This window comes from Mus caroli, chromosome 11 (genome assembly GCF_900094665.2).
Source record: "Mus caroli chromosome 11, CAROLI_EIJ_v1.1, whole genome shotgun sequence".
Lineage (NCBI taxonomy): Eukaryota > Metazoa > Chordata > Mammalia > Rodentia > Muridae > Mus > Mus caroli.
In genome coordinates, this window is record NC_034580.1 from 89,377,645 (window position 1) to 89,390,180 (window position 12,536).

The window sequence follows — 12,536 nt, forward strand, 5'->3', positions numbered from 1 at the left end:
CTTTACACCTCTCTGATTGGAACTCATCCTCTCCTTTTTTCTCTGGTGACTCTCTTCCACCTGCGCCACGGTGACAATTTTCAAATCCCTGGAGAAAGTGGCATGTGTGTATCAGAAGATCTGAACAAACAATAAAATAACTAAAATATAATTAAAAAAAAACAAGTAAATAAAATGTTTCTGTATGCCCCAGTATTGAACCTCCTCTCTCAGTTCATACACCCCTTCACACTCTGACTCCCTCTGAAACTCATTGTTCTCTCATTTTACTATTACACAAACAACTTACCTCAGGGCAGGAAAGATAGCTCAGTGGTTAATGTGCACTGCTCTTGCAAAGCACTTGAATTGGGTACTCTGTATCCAGTGTCACATGGCTCACAACCACCTGAGACTCTGGGTCGGGGGGGGGGGGCATCATCCCTGGCCTCTCTGGGTATCTGCACTCATATGCACACATAATTCTTTAAAATTAATGTTTTTTAAAATGCTTATTTGTAACTCCCAAGTCTTTGTTTGCATAATCCAAAACACCTCAATGCAGTCACTAAACAAAACTCAACTACTATCTTTTACTTTAGAACCTGGAGAGTGGCTTTGATGTGTCTGTTTAATTTTTCTCTGCCATTTCCTTCTCTCTGTGATACTGCGACTATTCCTTATCATGAACCAGGATACAATCTACCCTGTATACTTAGAATGCCGTGTCTGCTCTACTTTATTCTAAGTCTTTGATACAAGCAGTTCTTGGCTGCTGTGTGCTGATATCATAACTTCAAACTGTATACTTCAATACACCTTCAAGCCTCTCCCCCAAATGCATCAAACGACTCCATTGGTACATCGCCACTGAGCCAGCCTTTGCTAAGTAGTGAACCTTTGTCTCAAAGCAAAAGATTAAAAAGTAATTCAAGCGATTTTAAATGAAGCTAAAGCCTAGCTGATTAATCTGACTCACCAGATAACAACAGAGCTGTGTCTTTGACTCTAAGCCCCCAGATTCTTGCCATAGACTATAACTTCAACTTCATTCTAAGCCAACTAAAATGTCTAACAGCAGCAGCAGCAACAACATGTTATTATTATATATAACAAAGTTATTCTATATCATGCACTGCATCAGAACATTTACCCAAGGTGATAGTAGAACAGAAACAGGCAGGGGGATCAAAACACCATTAAATCCCCTCCCCCTTTAAGAGGGAATATTTTTGCAGGGGCTTCCAGACACTACCCTCACAGAATCTTTCTGTCCAAACCAGGGTCTGACTCAAGCCCCAGAAAGCCTATGGTTTTTCTCTGCTACACTAAAGGACATAGGGAGGCTGCCTAGATCCGATAATATCGCCATGCCTGAGGCCTCTTGTCTCAGTGGACCAGTGGGCCACACCTATTCTCCAAGTGCCATTCCGGCCACCCTCTGTGCAGTTTAATCTACCCTCCTAAAAGGCACACTATTGATTTCCCACTGTGCTTATGCGTGCCAGCTGCCCTTCATTGTTCAGCTTTGGCAGCCATTCAGCCCTCCGATTCACTCACATAGCAGGCTTCCTAGTTTTATCTGACAGAGACAAGATCCCATTTCACCTCTACCACTCAGACAAGCCTGCCCTTCACTGTTCCTAATAGCTTCTGTCTTCACCTCTTTCTCCTGCAGCTTGGCTGGAAAAATGGGACAGAATTGCTCTGATAAAGTCTACTCCTATCTGGGTCCCTTTCTCAGGGCTAGAGTTCAGGCTTAGTGTGGGCAATAACTGGTAAGTATGAAGTTCTGGGGTCAGAGGCTGCAATCAGGAGGATTCCTGCCTGCCAAAGGTTATTCAGAACTAATGTTGGATGTACTCAAGGGTTTAAACCAACGCCAACTTCTTAAAATGGCTTCCTTGACAGCCCAGTCCAAAATAGCCACCTCCCGAGGAGGTCGCTCTGCTTTAATTCTCTGTTCTGCCTTTTTTGTACATAATGCTTTTCTGGCGGCTTAATTGTCACATCATTTAGCAGAGTGCACGTGTGAGCAGGAATCTTCTCCACAAGCTAGCTCCAGTCTCATCATGGTTTATCACACATAAATAGTGTTCGTTGGTAGATATTCACTGAGTGAATAAAGAAAATGAAAGAATAAGTGAAGACTCGAGCTCATGAGAAATCCAGACAGATTACAAAGGCTGAGTTCTCCATTTTTCCCCAAAGAATAAAGTGGGGTTTTCATTACTTTGCTTTGAGTCAGAGAGATATAATATACAAATAAGTGACTTTTCTTTGACCTGGTCAACAACATAAGACCATTAGCTCCCACTTTTTAAGGGAACTGGCCATATTGAAACTTTTTAAAACTACAAAGGAACCTCTGAAGTTGTCTGTGTGTTCTCTGGAAGAAGGTCTTGTTATGTTTTATGAAAAGATAAGAAAGGAGGGATATGTTTGGTGTAGGTGTGGTATAGTGTGGGGTAAGAGGGTGCCTCTGTGGGCCCACGCTGAGGCATCCCTTCCCCCTGAGGTACCAGCCACAGGATGGTATAGAATAGAGTTTATTCAGGACATAGGGAGGGGAGTTGAGAAAAAGGGACACACACACACAGAGAGAGAGAGAGAGAGAGAGAGAGAGAGAGAAGAGGAGTAGAGGCCAGCCATGAGAGAGGAGGAAGGGAATGGGGATAGAGAAAGAGCAGGAGCAAGAAAAGAGAGCAAGAGGACAAGAGAGAGAGAAAGAGAGAGAGGAGGGGGCAAGCAGCCCCTTTTATAGTAAGTCAGATATACCTGGCTATTGCCAGGTAACTATGGGGCAGAGCCTAGACTAAATGCCAGCAGGCCTGTTGTGCTGGCCAAGGTTCATGGAGTGGCAAGGAGCAAATCAAATTCAAATAATTCCAATAGGAGGAAGCTTACTCTCTAGGTCCAAACAGTCCATCTGATACCTAAGGGTTCACTGAGCTAAGACGCAGGTTTCATTTCCCACCTCTCAGGCACTAGATAGGTCTGTTTTTCTAACTCCTATTGGCTTCGAGCAACTTAGTTCCTAGAAGGTTTTCCTATTATCACGGCTATGACCTTGCCTCTGAGCAACTGTGATATGAGGCAAGGGATGTAAGTTTAGTTTCACAAGAATTTCAGGGGACACATTCGGAGGAACAGAGGCTTAAGAGGAGTGCCCAGAAGGAACTGAAACCTAAGGCTATGAACAGCTGAGGAAAGAATCTGAAGGAAGAAGTAGAGAGGGAGAGAGGCAAGCTGCTGTGGGCTATTTCAGGGTATTGATTGGCTGTTGCTAAGTCACCAGTTGTTGAAGAGACTCTTATACGGGAGTATTTACTTCAACATGGACAGGCTCTGTATTAGGCATCAAGATACCACACTGAAACTGCAATTTTGGAAACCCAAGAACTGTGAAACTGAACTGGACAGAATGAACGTGAGAGCTAATTTGTGCTTACCACTGAGAGCCAGAGGAATGAGGCAAGGAATGGGAGCTGTGGGGAGGGTCAGTCTGAAAACCCTCCTGAGAAAGAATGTATGTTACAGAAATAGAATGAGGAAAAAAGCCAGTACTGTTGGTGGACCCTTTGATGACTTGCAGAGACAGTCTGGGCGTCGGTACAAGCTACCTGCAAATTTGAACCAGGTCCCAGCATCCTACCTGCCCAAAACAGATGGCTCCCTTTTTGAAAATGGTGATTATATTTATTTATTTTTCTTTAAAAATATTTTTTTCAAAGAAAGGGTATTTGTGGTGGTAAGAGGCTACAAAGTGAGGAAGTAAGGTTTTTCTTAGAACCCAGAACCTTTCTGCTTGTCACCATCTAGGGTTTTCTTTGGAGCATTAGTCAAGCTTAAAAACACATTTGCATTGCACTCTCTGCAGTCGGCTCCCTGAGCAATCTCCTCCACACTGATAACAGCAGATGGCCATCCCCATCGCGGTGGCAATCTGTCTGTCTTCCGCAGAAATTTGTGAGCATAGTGTTTTCAACATATCTGTGATTGGTTTAGGGAAAGTCACAACACACATAAAGCAAAACACAAAGACGGCATCTGTGACAAGTGTCCCAAGCAGACTGGCTCACTTTGAAATCACATACAAGTAACTCCATAGCTACAAGTGACAGAGAGAGCGGCAACCTGCCCAGGGTTGGGTATGTGTTATAAGAGGTGAATGAGCTAAATCATGAATTCTGGAGTATGCTGGGCATCCAAGACAAGATACAGACAACGGGACATTCAGGAGAGCAGAGAGTGATCCAGAAGCCAGCGGTCAGCAAAGAGGAAAGGGTGTAACACTGAGAGAGTGGTCCAGAACAGAGGTCGAGAAACTCATCAGAAAGCCAGAGAGTAGACATCTTGGGCTCTGTGGACAGATCCTTGCCACAGCTTTACAAGTCTTCTACTGTAGCATAAAAGCAGCCACACACAATATGGGGATAAATGTGCATGGCTAGATCCCAATAAAGATTTGTTTAGATATATTGAAATTCAAATGTTATGTACTTTTTGTGAAAAAAATTTTAAATTATTTCAACAATGTAAAATTTAAAAGCTATTCTTAGGGCATAAGATTCAAAATAGAGAGAAGACAAGCTTTGGCTCATAAACACATTTACCAAACTCTGGTTTAGAATATAATGCCACACAAGAGAAAAAGAAAGCAAACAACAAACTCTAGCCATTCATGAGTTTTACATTTCTAGTATCCCTGATTCTTAATTTTTCAATACTTTGTGTGTGCATGTTAGGGTATGGAGGTACCAGTTCCTCTTTCTATTTCTGTCTCTGTCTGTCTGTCTCTTTCTGTCTGTCTGTCTCTGCGTGTATCTGTGTCTGTCTGTCTGTCTGCGTCTATGTGTCTGCATCAATGTCTATGTGTTTGGTTCTCTATGTCTGTCTGTGTCTTTGTGTCTATCTGTATCTGTGCCTGTCTGTATCTGTGTGTCTTTGTATCTGTCTGTATCTGTGTCTGTGACTGTATGTATCTGTGACTGTGTGGTGTGTGTGTGTGTGTGTGTGTGTGTGTGCGTGTGTGTGTGTATGTCTATGTCAAGAAGATGTCAACTTGCAGGATCATTAGATTACATAGCAAATGTGAAAGTCACTGAATCATTTCACTCACCCTAGCCATACTTTAAGTGCTTTTTAAAAAAAAAAAATGGGTGAGTAAAGAAATAGCCTATGTGATGGAATTGTGTGTAATTGTAAAGAAAAAAGAAAGCATCACATGTACAAGAAAATATAGAACCCCAACTCATCATGTTAAGTGAAATAAGCCAGATACAGAGAGACAAATTCCACAGTTTCTCTCATAGCAGACTCTGGATATAAATGTGGGTGGATGTGAGTGTGTGTGTGTGTGTGTGTGTGTGTGTGTGTGATTTATATATATGAAGTCATGATATGAGAGGGGAATTACTGAAGGGAGAACAGATCTTTAGGGAGGGGAGTAAAAGAGATTGTGATGAATACATATGACATAAAAGAGGGGGCATGTGGGGAGACTACCCAGGGGAAGGAAGAGAATCAGCCAGAGCTGGTGAGAGGGGCATCAGAGGGCAGTGGAAAATGAGAACAGAAGAGAGCAAAGTCTAATAACACATGTGTAGGGAAAAGTCATAATAAAACCTATTGTTCTGTGTACTAACATTAAAAATCATTTTAAAAATGTAAATAAATTAAATAAAATTTAAATAATTACCCTAAGTTCTTTGGGTCCCAGTTTTATGAAAAATCAGGTTAATAATATCAATTTACACTTACTATTGACTAACCCATAATCATACAAGTTCAGCAAAATAAAATGGTTAAAATTGTGAGGTGTGCTTTAAAATGTGCCTCCCCCCAAAAAAACACCCAGATTCCATTACTATCCTATAGCAAAAATGAATAAATGAAATTAATTTTAGGAATAGATTTTATTTAACTCAATATAACCAAATATAATCATGTCTATATATCTGTGTAAGTAAATACTAATAGGATAATTTGTGTTCATATTTTCCATGCTGTGTTTTTAAAATTCAACATTTGTTTTATAGTTCTATCTCATATTTCAAGTACCACTAGCTGAGAGCTCTAGAGTCAAGATAAATATCAGAAGCAATAGTCAGTGTTCGGCAATCCAGGCAGGCCAGCAAGAGGGAGGCATAAAATCAAAATCCAAAAGCAAGGAGTACATTCTGGGTACCTGAGCAAGTTTGGGGCAGTATGTGGGCAACAGAGACGGGCTTAGAAAGAGCTGCTTCCTGAAGATCCCCTGGGACGGGCACCGGAGAAAGACTTCACTCACACACTGACTCTTGAAAATGGCCTTCAGAAGTGAACGCTATCCTCAGGTTAGGGTGAGACTCTGAAAAAAAGTAAGTTGGAGGCAGAGAGATGATTCCCTCCACTGTTAAAAGCCCAACTTGCCACAAGAGTCCTTTTGAGTTCAATACCTAGTGGAAGGAGAGAACTGACTTTCCAAAGCTGCACATGCATTGTGGGAGGAACACACACACACATTCATACACAAACATACCCATGCATACACACATATACACACATTCGCACATTTAGACACATACAAAATGCATATACACATTCACACACACACAGGCATGCTCATATACACACACATTCACACAGACACAAAATTAACAATTTTAAGTGATATATTTAAAATCACACAGCTGATGAGTGGAAGGGTAGGGACTGAGCCTGTCTGGCTCCAGCATCCACCCTGACTCTCCCTTGGACTACATCATAGAAAACTCAGGCAATGAGAGTGCATATGGGAACAGATTCCAGGAAAGACACTGAGCAATGATGTCTCCCACATCCCTTTATTTCATCTTTGCAGTTCCACTTTCTCTTTCTCTATTTACCCTTTTTTTTTTTTTCCAACTAATGCAGGGGCACTAGCTTGGGTCTTCAGTCTATCTGGCTCCAGAATTTAACTGACAAAATAATTTGCTTAAAACCCAATTCTGGAAACCTCTTTCTGACTCAAAAACCCTCCTCTGTTTCCTCTGGCTATGGCTATACAACAAAACCACATATTCAAGGAACATGGTTCATAGCTCTCTGCAACTTCTTGGTATACCGTTCCAGACTCTGAAAGGCAGGCCCTACCGTGTTGACTTTATTGTCTGTGATCTCCCCTTCAAAGAGATGTTCTAGAATCCAAGCTAGGGCTGAGAATGCCCCATGTCCTTGTTCATGATGCAGCTCACAAACAACCCCACCATTACTGACTTATCTATGACTGATGCTCACCCCTTTCCTCACAGGCTTTTGACAGAATTCCAGACAGCTTCCAATAAACACTATCTCACATGCTTCTGTACAAGTCATACTTGGTAAATGGGAGAAGGAATGTAGAGAACTGCTAGAGCACCCAAAGCCTCCTGGAAATGACTTTTATACAAACACACATACTATGATTTTTATATCCATGGGTTCCACTATTCCTTGGACTTCAAAAGATCTTTGCTTCCACTAATCCCTCCCACATCCTCCTGTCACTCAGATCCTGAATGTCTCAACCACATCATTACAAGAACCTCAGCTCTCCTGAGCTGTGTATATGCCCCTTCTTTAGTTCTTACTCTTTTTCCTTTGCTTCATAAATATAGGATTACACTCTCAGCCCCCTCTCTTACACTCTGAGCTACTAAAAGCAATACACTGTTTCTTCCTATCCCCCATAGATTGTGTCATAATGCTCATGCTGTTTCAGACTATGTGCTCATAGCTTGCTTAATTAAAAATAAGTTAATGTTGGTTAAGTTAAATTGTTCTATTATGATGCTCAAACTACCACTTAATTTATTCCTCAAGAATAGTTAGGAAATCTTAATTGAACTGCACTACATTAGCCTAAAGATGCAGAATTAAGTAACAATCAGCATGGCCTCAGTTGTGTTACCATTAACCAACAAAAGAGAATCATACAAGTCAGGTTATCGTTTGTTGCTTTGGCAGTTATAAAACCTCAACAATATGTTGCTTGAGGACAAATATATCCTTCTAGCATTCCTCTTAAGATCCTTCATCCATTTAGCATGTCTATGCCTTGTACAGAACCACTTGAGGAAGTGTTTGCTGGAAGCTGTCTGGGATTCTGTCGAAAGCCTGTCAGGAAAGAGGTGAGCATAAGTCATAAATAAATCAGTAATGGTGGGTTTATTTGTGAGCTGCATCATGAACAAGGACATGGGGCATTCTCAGCCCTACACCCTGCGATGTCGACCTGTCAAAGAGCTACAGCAAGAAGAGGAAACTAGGAGAAATAGACCATGATTAAAGTCAGTTCCTGAAGAAAGAAATCAAAGCCCACAATGCATCAGGACACAGTAGTCTCAAGCCTCATCAACTGGGGGCTTCAGTACAAGGGATTCCAACCTCAAAGTATGGAGACACCAGTGGGTGTGACACTGTGGTGGCTAAATACAGTGCCATGAAGTGAGTGGCCTAGGAAAAGAGAGCATGTTCATCAGGCATTGTGGGAAAGAGAATCCAAATCCCAGACGAAGGGGAGCCAAGATCTGGAAAAGGATCAAGGGCTCTGTTAAAGAGGAAGAATTCAGAACAAGGCTCTAGCCCTACATTGGGACAGTAGGGAGCAGGGACCCAAAGCATACATAACTGTGAAGAGCAATGATGCAGAGATTAACAGAAAGCTAGACCTCTATTTTACATACACTCTTCGCCACTTAGCAAATTCTGCCTAAAGGCCAATGAGCCAAGAGCCAACCACAAGCCATAATCTTAAGTGGATAGCACTTCTCTATCAGCCTAAAGATGGAAACCCTCAACTTCTATAAGAAAATGCATTAAACATGGGGTAATTTTTGTTTTGACACAATACCTAAACAGACAAAGTTATGAAATATAAAGCCACGAGGGGGTACCTGGTAGACCCATGCCAAGGTATGTCCTTGAGTAATTATACCAAGCAACAGATCTGGTATAAAGGAGGTTTAGTGAGGGTAGGGAGAGGAGTGAGGACCTGAGAAAGAGTAGAGGCAGGCGAGAGGACATGTACACAGGCAGACAGATGAGGCAGAGCTATGAGGGCAAATTAGGGGTATGTCACAGAGAAAAACAATAAGAGGGGGCAGGAACATGTGGGAACAGAGAATGATGGAATGGTAGGCAGTCCTTTTATAAGCAGCCCACACATACCATACCCAGTACACCAGGTGTCCACAGGTGCTAAAGGCAGATGATGATGTAAGCTGTTGCTAGGATCCTGAGATGAACTAGTGGAAGTGCCTGTAAGCTATCAGACAAGCTATGACAAGCCCTCTTTGGAGGTGAAGGACCAGAGAAGTTCAAAGAGAAGACAGAAATTTACCACTAACTGCAATGATCATTACTAATTATAATGACAAACTCGCTCAGGAAACTTAGTCTCCTCCCACTCAAACAATGGATGTTTCTATAGCAACCCTGCTACCAGTTTTCCTTTTTAATTTTTAATGTAAGGGCAAACAATAAAGTAGATTACTGTTATCTAACAATATTCCTGGAGAAACATGAAAAAAAAGTCACTCTCCCCAGACAGGAAATCAACAACAGACTAAAGTATGGATACCACCAAAGTCCAATTTAGTGAACCAATGAAGTTTACTGGAGATAATTATAAAAATTTCTCCTATTTACAAGAGGAGAAATGACTCAGCAGCAGCCCCATCACCAAGCACACTTTAGCATGGGTGACAACTCATGAAAGCTGAAAATCTGGAGCCCACTGAATGGACTGCAGGTAGCTCAACAGGTCTCAACAGGAGAGTGTCTTTCCCAGTAGCTCATTTGGACTGAGTCCCTTTCAGCCAGTTCAGCTTACATACTCTTCAGCAGAGAGGGCCCAAGTGAAACTGGTCAGATTCAGGGACTTCCTGTTTTGAGTTGCTTATTTCCTGTCTTACTATCTCACCTCTCCTTAAACATCCTGTGTTGTTTCACTGAAAAAGTTGAATCTTTGACCTAAAACATGCCCTCGTTTCACTTCTGTTTTATAGCCTATGTCTTAAGAAGTTTCCTTCCAAGATGGAAGAAACTGCTATACAACAACTACAGTTCATTGGTTCAGGAAAAGACAAAGTTTTGCCAAGGTGATAATCTCACCATTGGATCAAGTCAACCATCCTAACAGTAAGCATAACAGAGAAGATGGCGAAGGGAGGATGGGAGTATATCCTTCCTGCCCGCTATGATGGGCACACTTTTTTTTTATGAGAGGCATTGTTGTCCCCATTTTACAAGTGATGAGAGAGATTCTCAGCATGTTCATCTACCGGTATCACCCAGATATCAGGACTCAACATTTAAATACTCTGAGCTGGTCGGTGCCCTCACTCCACACTGTGATGTCATCCAGTAAGAATGATTTAAAAAAAAAAAAGTAAGCTACTTAGTCAGGGTTTTATTGCTACAACAAAAAGAAAGTTGGGGAGGAAAAGGGCTTATTTGGCAACTTACACTTCCAGGTTATAGTTCATCATTGGAGGAAGACAGGACAGAAACTCAAGCAGGACTGGAACCTGGAGGCAGGAGCTGATCCTGAGGCAATGGAGAGAGCTGCTTACTGGCTTCCTCCCCTGGCTTGCTCAGCTTGATTTCTTATAGAACCCAAGACTACCAGCCCAAGGATGGCACCACCCACTATGATCTGGGTCCTCCCTCACCGATCACTAATTGAGGAAATACCCTACAGTTGGATCTCATGGAGGCATTTCCTCAACTGAGGCTCCTTCCTCTCTGGTGACTCTAGCTTGTGTCAAGTTGACCTACAAAACCAGCTGATACATAAGCCAAACTATCGGGGCTCCATAAAGACCTCACTCATCACTGTACTAAGGTACAGAGTCTCCCAGTACTCCCTGCTCTGGAGGCCTGGAAGGTTTAGAGAATGGAGAAAGGTCCCAGAGAATTGTATTCACACCTGGAGAGGTGAATCCCAGTCCCTAGTATCATCCACCCCCGCAGCCCCTCAGCAGATTACACCTGCCAGCTCCTTGGGCAAAGAACTCTGCCACAGAATGGGAAGATCAAGAATGTTATTCTTCTGCCTCCATCGCGCTCGCTCTCCCAATGGCATGGCTCTGCTCAACTCAGCAGCCTCTTGAGCTATCTGGAGCCTGGGAGCCTCTTTAGTGCGGAAAGTCGGGCCCCAGGCGGCGGGCGAGCAGAACCTCTGGATGGACCCTTCCCTCCTCAGAAGCTTTGCTAATTTGCAGAAGCTGGGCAATTCTCCTCATTAACATCTGTCTGTCAGCATAGTCCTGCGATGTTTCACTGTGATGGAAGGGACTCAGCTCCGGATTCTGTATAGAAAAAACACCTGGATCCCAGTCTTTCAATGACTTCAAGACAACCAGAAGTGCCTGCTCTTGCTCCCAGTGGGCCTCTAGGCAAGATGTCCCTGCCCATCGGGATGTACCGCCGAGCATTCAGCTAGGATGATTCCCTAAAGGACTCTGCGACCATGACTCCTCCTCCATCGGACATGGACAGCATCCCCTGGAAGTCAGTGATTCCAGAGAGCAAGTATCAGCATCTTGACAGGACAGAGGAAGGAGCAGTCCGTGTCTCTTCCCTTGCTGGGACTCTATCACCAGCCACTGACAGTTCAGACAAGGCCCCTGTGGTGAAGGCTAAAGCTACCCATGTCATCATGAGTTCCCTGACCACAAAACAGACCCAAGAGAGCATCCAGAGTTTTGAACAACAGGCAGGACTGAGAGATGCTGGCTTACATGCCCCATAAGGGTTTCCACTGAGGAGACTGAGTCCCTTCGAGTGGCAGAAGCACTTCATAAACTAAAGCTGCAGAGTGGAGAGACAACAAGAGAAGAGAAGCAGCCTGCATCAGCCCAGTCCACCCCAAGCAGCACCGGTCACTTGTCCCCGAAGCAGAAGTCCAGAGGCTGGTTCCCATCTGGCTCCTCCACAGCCTTACCTGCTCTGAATCATCATACCATGGATCCTGGGAGTGGAAATGATAGGAACTCAGCAGACAAATGGAGCCTCTTTGGACCACGACCCCTGCAGAAATCTGATTCTGGTTTTGCCATTCAGGCTGACAAAGGTGCCCCCAAACCCTCCCTTGTGGAGGTGATGTATGCCCAGGCCACAAGACTAGGTGAGAATCCAGCAACCTTAAAGATGCCAAAGATGGATGTCCCAGTGGTAGAAGGAAAGAAAACAGCTGCTTCGAACCCATAATCTCAAATCCCGTGACCTGAATGTGCTCACACCCACTGGCTTCTAGAGTGCTTTTTGTCCAGGGTCTGTAACTTTCTGGGCTCTGACATAGGAGTGATGTGGCTAACTGAGGCCTGAGTGAGTGTGCAGATTTTCCTTGGGTGAGTGAGGAAAACCATTTTGCACTGCTTTCAGGTTGGTGGAAAATGTCAGTGGTGTAGAGTCAAGGACCTCACTATTTTTTTTTAATCATTTATCCTAGAGAAGGACTCTGATCCTTGCTTTCCTAGGTAAATTATGTTGGAGTGCTTCCAATACTAAGGCCTCTTGATTCTTTTCCCTTGATCACTATGAGCACTGAC

General features: G+C 43.2%; 1 pseudogene; it reads left to right on the forward strand.

The window, feature by feature from the left end:
• Nucleotides 1-11,237: 11,237 nt before the first annotated feature.
• Nucleotides 11,238-12,241, forward strand: LOC110306264 (annotated as a pseudogene).
• The last annotated feature ends 295 nt before the right edge of the window (nucleotides 12,242-12,536 follow it).